Below are 9,705 nucleotides of genomic sequence, written 5' to 3'. Positions count from 1 at the left end.
TCTATTTTGGAACCCCCCTTTTCAAAATCCTATGTATTGGAACCCCCCTTTTCAAAATCCTATGTACGCCCATGGCGTGTGTGTGTACGTGTATATTGCGCGCACTCACACAAACACGTCTTAAATTCTTTATCTTCAAGTTGAAGAGACCGCAGCAAATAGCTCGAGATTTTCTAACAAAACTTGGTTTATGGTTGCATGAATGTTCATAGAGCTCGGTGCATATTTAATTTAAAATTCTATGTGTTTTCACTTTCTTTAGGAACTAGATTAATCATTATTAAACTTTAAAAAAGAATGAATGAATGAATGAATGTTTAACGACACCCCAGCACGAAAAATACATCGGCTATTGGGTGTCAAACTATGGTAATGCAAACAAATAAAGTGATGATCAACATCAATATAAAAATTCAAGGTTTAAACAAAAACAGTGTAAAGAACTGTGCCAAAAATACAAATACAAATATCACAGAATTTTACGGACACCGAATTTTACTCTAAACTTCAATTTGTGCTGTATTGGCCATTCTCAAAGAGAATGTTACACCCCTGCACCACGATGAGGTTACAGCACGCGCAGGGGTTAAAAAAGAAATGTTTCACTAAAGCCGACGTATAATTTCGTCAACTCTGTCTTCGTTTGTTGGTTTTATTTTATTATTATTAATATTTTTAATTTTGTATTGTTTTGTTTTGTTTTTGTTTTTTGTTTTTTGTTGTTTTAGTTTGTTTGGGGTTTTTTTGGGGGGTTTTGGGGTTTTTTTTTTTTTTTTTTGGGGGGGGTGCGGTTTTTTTTCGTTTTTTTTTTGTTTGTTGCTATTTTTTCTTCTTTGTTGTTTTTTGTTGGTTTTCCTTTTTTTTTGGGGGGGGGGAGGTAAGGGTGGGGGAGAACATTGTACATATTATTTTATCGTTAAAATGAAAAACAACTAACTTGTAGGTTGTGCCCCTGACGTGTATAATGGATTGAGCGGGATATGCTCATCTTTCACCTGATAACATCGCTGTTTGACAGTGATTCACGAGCACATGCCACCACAGCTGTCTATAAATATATCCACGGAGCAAGTTTAAACTTGTTGAACCGGAAACGGGATCTAGCTCAGTCAGTAGAGCGCTCGTCTGAGGTACTTGCGTCGTAGGATCGAACCACCCCAGTGAACCCGTTCTCTTATTCTTTTTATATATCAATGACCGTGGTATGTTCTGTCCTGTTTGTGGGAAAATACATGTAGAAGATTCCTTACTGCTAATGGAAAAAAAGTAGCGGGTTTCCTCTAACATCACGAGTATAACGAGTCGAAAATTATCAAATGTTTGCAATCCAATAGCAGATGATTTTAATACATCAATGTGTTCTAGTGGTTTCGTTAAACAAAACAAACTTTAACATAAATAATTTGAACCCGTTTTCAGAATGGCAGTCCTGCTGCAGACATGTTAGGGAGAATGGTTGTCCTGGGAGTGGCAGTCTTCCAGTAGACAAAGCACGTGACAGTGCTAATAATAGCCGTGAAGACTTTGTCAAAACGTCCTTATGACTCTCCTTTTTTGCAGAGACGAATTATGAATGTAGTAATAGTTTTATCGTCCTAAAAATAAATTAGGTAGGGTATATTGGTGGACTTTTGGTTTGTTTGTTTCTTGTTAATTAATTAATTAATTAATTTACTGCATTCACCTCTACGGGTCTAGATAAAATACTTAGTATGTAATCTTTCACCTATATATCAATTTGCGCGTGTGTGTGTGTGTGTGTGTGTGTGGGGGGGGGGGGGGGTAATTGTTTTATTTTTTTTACAAATTTGGTTCGGCCCTTTTCTCTAGGTGGGAGTGTGTTCCCGGAAATACATTGTCAGGCCTTACTGCACGTGGTTGAATGTTCAAGTGGGATAAACAATGCCAGGCCTTACTGCTGGTGGTTGAATAATCAAGTGGGATAAACAATGTCAGGCCTCACTGCACGTGGTTGAATATTCAAGTGGGATAAACAATGTTAGGTCTTACTACTGGTGGTTGAATATTCAAGTGGGATAAACAATGTTAGACTTTACTGCTGGTTGTTGAATATTCAAGTGGGATATTATCAATGTTAGGCCTCACTGCTGGTGGTTGAATATTCAAGTGGGATAAACAGTGTTAGGCCTCACTGCTGGAGGTTGACTATTCAAGTGGGATAAGAAGAAAAATGTTAGTCCTCATTGTTGGTCGTTCAATATTCAAGTGGCATAAAAAAAATGTTAGTCTTCACTGTTGGTCATTGCATATGCAAGTGGGATAAAAAAAAATGTCAGGGGTTACTGCTGGTGGTTGAATATTCAAGTGGAATAACAAAACATGTTAGGCCTCACTGTTGGTTGTTGAATATTCAAGTGGGATGAAAAATGTCAGGGGTTACTGCTTGTGGTTGAATATTCAAGTGGGATAATCAATGTCAGGCCTTACTACTGGTGGTTGAATATTCAAGTGGGATAAACAATGTCAGGCCTTACTGCTGGTGGTTGAATATTCGAGTGGGATAAACAATGTCAGGCCCTACTGCGGGTGGTTGAATATTCGAGTGGGATAAACAATGTCAGGCCTTACTGCTGGTGGTTGAATATTCAAGTAGGATAAAAAACAATCACCGTGATATATTCACACAGGGTACTCGTTGTCAGTTCGAAAACAATCTGTTTGATTAGAATTCGAATATTAGAATATTATATAATTAGCATAAACAAAATTATATATAATAATTTGGTGTAATAACCTATAATAATAGAAGTAGGTTCATGTACAATGCAGATAATGACCCTGAATGTGTAAGCTGGCGCCATTGTAGGATGGTACTCGATTTTGATTTCACTACAGGACTGCCGCTGAGATAGAAATGATTAAAAAAACAAAACAAAAAACCAATCATCGTTATTAAGTGCAATTATGGTAAAATCAGATAGTATCCATGGGAAGATTGTGATAATTGTAACCATCCCTCTTGAGTTACTATTTGTTTTCTTCTTTTACACATTCAGTTATAAAACCGGATACTTCAATCATGGTGGTCTGTGTTCATGTGCAGAGAGAGAGACACACACACAGACACACAGAGACACACACACACGCACGCGCGCACTCTCACAACGCAAACACATAGACAAACACTAAACACTAAGAAAACCAACAAAACCAATGCAATAACACTAATGTCATAGTTTTTGTCAGTTAAAAAGATTCCTGCTATTAGTGTTTGTTAAATGGGGCAGTGGAGAGCATTTGTGCCAAAATGAGGCAATGTCTAATACTTGTTTAGAAAGTTTGGCGGTCGCGTTTATAGGAACAGGAATTTTGTTTTATTTTTGGGGTGGGATCTAATTTAGTCGGTATAGCGCTAACCTGAGGTGCTTGGGTTGAATTTCTTCAGTGGACCCATTCTCTGATTGTAATGTTCCCATCTCAACAAGACAAGACAAGCATTTATTTACACTCGGGCCGTTGCACAACGGTATAGGAGGAATATATACATATACAATTTATAACATTCACGTGACAAGATGGTTGATAATAAACATACACAAAGACCAATAAATAAAATTCTTTAAGAACAAGATATATAACAAAAACTCTAAATATATTAGATACATGTACATATTTAAGAACATCGTTATACACATACCAGAGGTTGGTGTTCATATAAATATAGATATAATCTAGATATACATCATGTGTGGCCAAGTACTTATAACCAAATATGTCATCGTAATAAATTATATATTGTTGTTTGGTTTGGTTAGGGACGTTTAAAGTTACAAATAATTACATTTATAAAATACGATAATTTCTTTAATATTCCGATTCGCTTACTGTTCATTAATTCTTTAAATGTGTAAGTACTTGGTCGTTTATAGTAATATGAATGTATATACTGGACCCTTAAATCATGAACAAAATTACAAACAAAAAGATAATGAAACTCATCGCCAATACCATTTACGTCGCATAGTGTACAAAGTCTCTCATCTATAGGTATGTTATTCCAACGACCAGTTTCAACGGGTACATAATGGTTAGACGTTCTAAATTATATGATAACTGACCACTGCCCCACGACTGGTATATCAAGGGTTTTGGTGTTTGCCCTCCTGTCGGTGAGAAAGTGCGTATAAAGTATTTTTTGCTTGTAAATGAAAACAAGAGAAGGTTTTCCTTGACCTTGTGTCAAAACGACCAAATATTTGACATCTAATAGCCATTGATTACTAAACTAATGTGCTATAGGGTATATATCATCAAATCAAATCCCATAGACAACAATAGTAACGTATATGGCTAAACCTCGTACATGCAGACTATCAATTGACTTGTACACCATGGAAGTAAATACATCTACCCCTCATCCTTAAAGTAAATCAGAAAAAATCGGGGGGGGGGGGGGGGGTAAGCTGCTCATTTTAAAGATACCGAGTAGCGTCTTTGACTACCCTAGTACCCTAATGTGCGATAAAAAGGTCGGTGCATCTCCAACTTTGACTCAACTATTTGGTGTACGGCTACCTTTAGCACACTTTAACGTTGTTTTCATTTCATACAACTGAAGGCTCACATAGAATAGTTGTGGTGCGTGCGTGCGGTCATGAGAAAGTCTAGACTGGATGCGCACGATGCGTGCGTCTGTAAAGCGCATGCGGCCAGCCGAATAAAATAATCATATATGACGTATGTGCCCAAAACGCAAAATATAGGGTTATACAGTTTCTTGTGTTCATATATATATATATATATAACATTCCATGGTTCTAATAAAACTTATTAGTTTGAAGGATTTTGAATCCAGAATATTTGGTATCAAGCATTCGTTGATTCTGATATATTGTTTAGGATATTACCTGGAGTGGAACACGCTTTTCTTTAACCAAGTCTAATTTTGTGTTCTGTGTAGTAGAAATGCATATGCGCTTGGGTCATGGTTGATTTTATGCTGTTGATTTTATCGTGTTTTGTCAATAACTGGCAAGCTTGTGAGAATGAGCAACGCAGTGAAGTAAATGAATTTATAGTATAGTACTAGAGAATAAAGAGTAATAGTTGAAGATAAAGAATATTAGAATTAGATATGTTTAAACAGAAGTAAATGTGGAATGCCTCAGTATTTTGGCATTCTTTGAAACACGATGTGCTTGCTTTAAGCGGCTATTATTAAGTTAAGCATTGGGTTGAAATTGTAACCACAATAATGAAATGTTTAATTTGTCACAATATAGGATTTTCGTGTAGTGTATAAAATATCCAGCTTCTCCCTTTTCATGTGTTTGTTTTAAAATTCTGTTAAATCAAAACAACTCATGGTTAGAAACATTCTGACTTTTGACTTAATAATTTTGGAGTCAGCTTACCTTGGTGAATATATTTGTTGCTTATATTTTCGTGTTTCTGAAGAATCAATCATATATGGTTGTCTCTGGTTGTACATTTTTATTCGATTATGAAATTATGATTGACCAAGCATTGGAGAACTTGAAATATGCGATAGTTTCTGAGTTTGTATGCGTATGTTGGTCCAGCGTCTTCAATACAGAAAGAGTCAACGTACTGTATCATCAGATTTGGACCATAACGCATTGCACAAGCTGCACATCTGATTAATACTGTGTCAACACGTTCTGGTGTTGTTGCTTTCTGATCAAAGTTTCGTCATCCGTAGTTAATTTAAGACGTTCTAGTGGTCCATTTATTTAAGTCATGACTTTTTCACATAGAGAACATTTTTGTAGTGATAGTGGTATTAAATGGACGAAGTCTTTCGCTACAAAATAGAATATAGCAGGGCCAGAATCCAGTAGACAATAACAAGACCATTGTAACACTATGGGTCAGAACCTAACTTCACTACATGCATATTCCTCCACTGCATTGGCAATGAGTGCATACCGTTGATGCCCGCATTATAGATTCTCTAAACTGCATTGATGATCTCTTTAAATATTCTTTTCCGATTATTAATCATGATATGAAATAACCATAGGAAGGAAGGATGGAAGAAGGAAGGAAATGTTTTATTTAACGACGCACTCAACACATTTTATTTACGGTTATATGGCGTCAGACATATGGTTAAGGACCACACAGATATTGAGAGACGAAACCCGCTGTCGCCACTTCATGGGCTACACGTTTTAATTAGCAGCAAGGGATTTTTATATTCACCATCCCCCAGAAAGGATAGTACATACCACGACCTTTGTTACACCAGTTGTGGAGCATTGGCTGGAATGAGAAATAACCCAATGGGTCCACCGACGGGGATCGATCCTAGACCGACCGCGCATCAAGCGAACGCTATACTACTGGGCTACGTCCCTCCCCAAAATAACCATAGAAAGGCATTACATATTAGGCTGTCGTGTTAAATCAGAACTGAATTACATAATGTAATTACGTATTCATTCTAAACGAGCTAGGCTGGATTCAGTTTAATAGCCCTGGGCATAAAGCTATCGCGGTGCGAATATGTAAACTATGTGATTTTTGTTTTTTTTAGTCCTTCCCACTAATCCACAGGTGCAGAACGTAGCTCAATGGTAAAGCACTCGCCTGATGTGCGGTCGGTGTAGGATCGATCCCCATTGGTGCGCCCATTGGACTATTTCTGGTTCCAGAATACGCTCAACAGTTGATATAACAAAGTCCGTGGAATATACTATTCTGTCTTTGGGATTTTGCATATAAAAGATACCTTGCTGCTAATCGGAAAGAGTAGTCCATTGCGTGGCAGTTGCGGGTTTTCTCTTTTATGATATGTGAACTGTATTTATTCCAATAAGATCTGTCCGGTGCTAGTTTTGATTTAGTAAACTAGTCTGAGAGTGGCAGTCCTCTTTGTGGTGGGTGTTGTTAAACATTCATTCATTCATTCATTCATTCATTCATCTTATATAAATATTATTTTCTTAATTATTAACAGAAATGCGCTATTCGGTACTTTGCAAGATCGGAACGCACTTATACACAAGTGCTTCCGATCATACTGACACATTTTACAAGTTTGCTACTAGGAAGTACATATTTCCGGATTCTGCTAGCTCGTATTCTTCAGTCCCATCCCGGATCTAATAGGTTGGAGGACTCAACGTGTATTAATGTTCCTGTGAGGGGCGGGATGTAGCTTAGTGGTAGAGCGCTCGCCTGAGGGGCGACTGGTCGCAAAATCAATCGCCTTAGCCTTCAATTGACTCATCCCCCCACCTCCCACCCCCCACCCCATCCCCTCGCTCGTCCCAAACCAGATCCCCCCTATTTGGTACCTCAAAGACCGTAGTACATGCTGTCCAATGTACAGGAGACTGCATATATAAAATATCTTGCTTCTTCGTCGGTCGGAGTATTCTATGTGGAGGCAGTGGGTTTCCTTTCTCTTTAATGACCAAATGTCGAAGTAACCATATGTTAGATACCAAAAAGCCGAATTATAAAATGTACCTTTTTAAGTCAAACAAAAATGTCTGCCCTTTGTTACTATAAATGTACACAATGATGCACACCTGTACTCCACTTCTTTATAATTATAGTATTAAAAATATTATATTTGCTATATTATATGTACATTAGTTTATTTAATATTGAAAGTATTTTATAAAATGTCACATATAAATATTCATTATTAACTAAATTTACTTTTTTAAGTCAAATTTTTTTTTTCTGCCCTTTGTTACTATAAATGTGCACAGTGGTGCATATCTGTACTCTACTTCTTTATAATTATAAAATTAATAATTATTATAGTTTTTATATTATATCTACATTAGTTTATTTAATATTGAAAGTATTAAAAAAGTCACATGTAAATATTCATTAGTAAATAAACTTATAGTTATAAATATTTGAAGAGAAGGATGTTGCTTCGAAACCACTTTAGTACAACTCATTAATTAAAATTAATAATACAAGTATATGTATATTAATTGGACCACAGTAGATATTACAAATGTTCATGATATGTTTGACCCAGATGGTAAACTATTCACGTATGTCACTTTTTGTGAGTTCTGTAGGTTTCATCCTCCATTCACCATTATCGAAGGGGTAAAAGCTGTACTGGAGAAATGGCCATTCTTTTCTACAAAACCTATTTCAGAAAACTTCCATTTTTGGCCAAACCATATCCATACTATTATTAAAAACAAAACATATATATAACAAGTACATTAGTAACTCCTTTTCTTACCAATTAATTCAAAGAATTCTTCCAACAAATAAGTTTGTTTCATTTTAAACTTATAACTACTCCAAACTGTAGCTTCTGTAATGAGTCAGTTGAATCATATTTGCATTTGATATTTTATCGTACTCGGGTGCAGACTATGCTTGAAAGGTTGCACGAATGGACAAGGATAGCCACAGGTGTTTCTGATCTTTTCTCTCCGAAAGATTTTCTTTTTAGTATTCCGGAAAAACAAAAACAAAAACAAAACAAAACAAAATTAAATATTATTATAAGTTTGATAAAACAGTTCATATATCATTCTAAATTTATTTTAAAAAACTTTCGAGCAACGTAAACATATTATACACAAATACCATATTCTAGAAAGAACATCACACTACAATAAAAATTCATGTGAAGAATTTGAGGCCATATGGAATATCTGGTATAATTTGTTCCTGCAACCTGAACCAACCCAGACAGAAACATTTTGCACGCAATATATGTTGATTATAGGTATCAATACTATCTGTGTTGGTAACGCGTAATAAAATATATCGTGTAACATGTTGTTACAAAATAAAGATGGTGAATAAAATTTACATTAAAACCAATTATTGTAATATACCTATTAAACAATAACATTGGTTTTGTGTAATAGCAATACTAGTAATATTAGTACTATTATGTTGTATTATGTTTACAAAAAACAAATATGCTGAGAATGTGTGTAGTAAATTCTTATCCCTGCATCGGCCACCTGAATGAAAGAAAGAAATGTTTTATTTAACGACGCACTCAACACATTTTATTTACGGTTATATGGCGTCAGACATATGGTTAAGGACCACACAGATATTGAGAGAGGAAACCCGCTGTCGCCACTTCATGGGCTACTCTTTTCGATTAGCAGTAAGGGATCTTTTATATGCACCATACCACAGACAGGATAGTACATACCACGGCCTGTTGTGGAGCACTGGCTGGAACGAGAAATAGCCCAATGGGTCCACCGACGGGTATCGATCCTAGACCTACCGCGCATCAAGTGAACGCTTTACCACTGGACTACGTCTCGCCCCCGCTACCTGAATGAATGAATGAATGAATGATTGAATGAATGTTTAACGACAGCCCAGCACGAAATATACATCGACTATTGGGTGTCAAACTATGGTAATCCAAAACATGAAGTGATGATCAACATCAATATAAAAATTCAAGAGTCAAATAAAAACACAGTGTAAAGAACTGTGCAAAAATACAAATATCACAGATAGATCAAAATAAAATTTAGAGTAAAAATCATTCACGTCGGGCATCTGCTCGCTTGAATTCAAAGCGATCTTTTGAGCGCCCGCGACTACATTGCAACAGCATATCGATCTGTGGAAATTGTTTCATAATTTATATATTGAATTAAACTCAAACTAAAGCTTTTGACTTTTGTTCTGAAACTGGATTGGCAAACAGGCGGCAGACCATTGTGCTGTTTAGTTAGTACTGGATGATGGAACGTGTCG

This window comes from Gigantopelta aegis, unplaced genomic scaffold (assembly GCF_016097555.1).
Source record: "Gigantopelta aegis isolate Gae_Host unplaced genomic scaffold, Gae_host_genome ctg2195_pilon_pilon:::debris, whole genome shotgun sequence".
NCBI classification, from domain to species: domain Eukaryota; kingdom Metazoa; phylum Mollusca; class Gastropoda; order Neomphalida; family Peltospiridae; genus Gigantopelta; species Gigantopelta aegis.
This window is presented reverse-complemented; position numbering follows the sequence as displayed.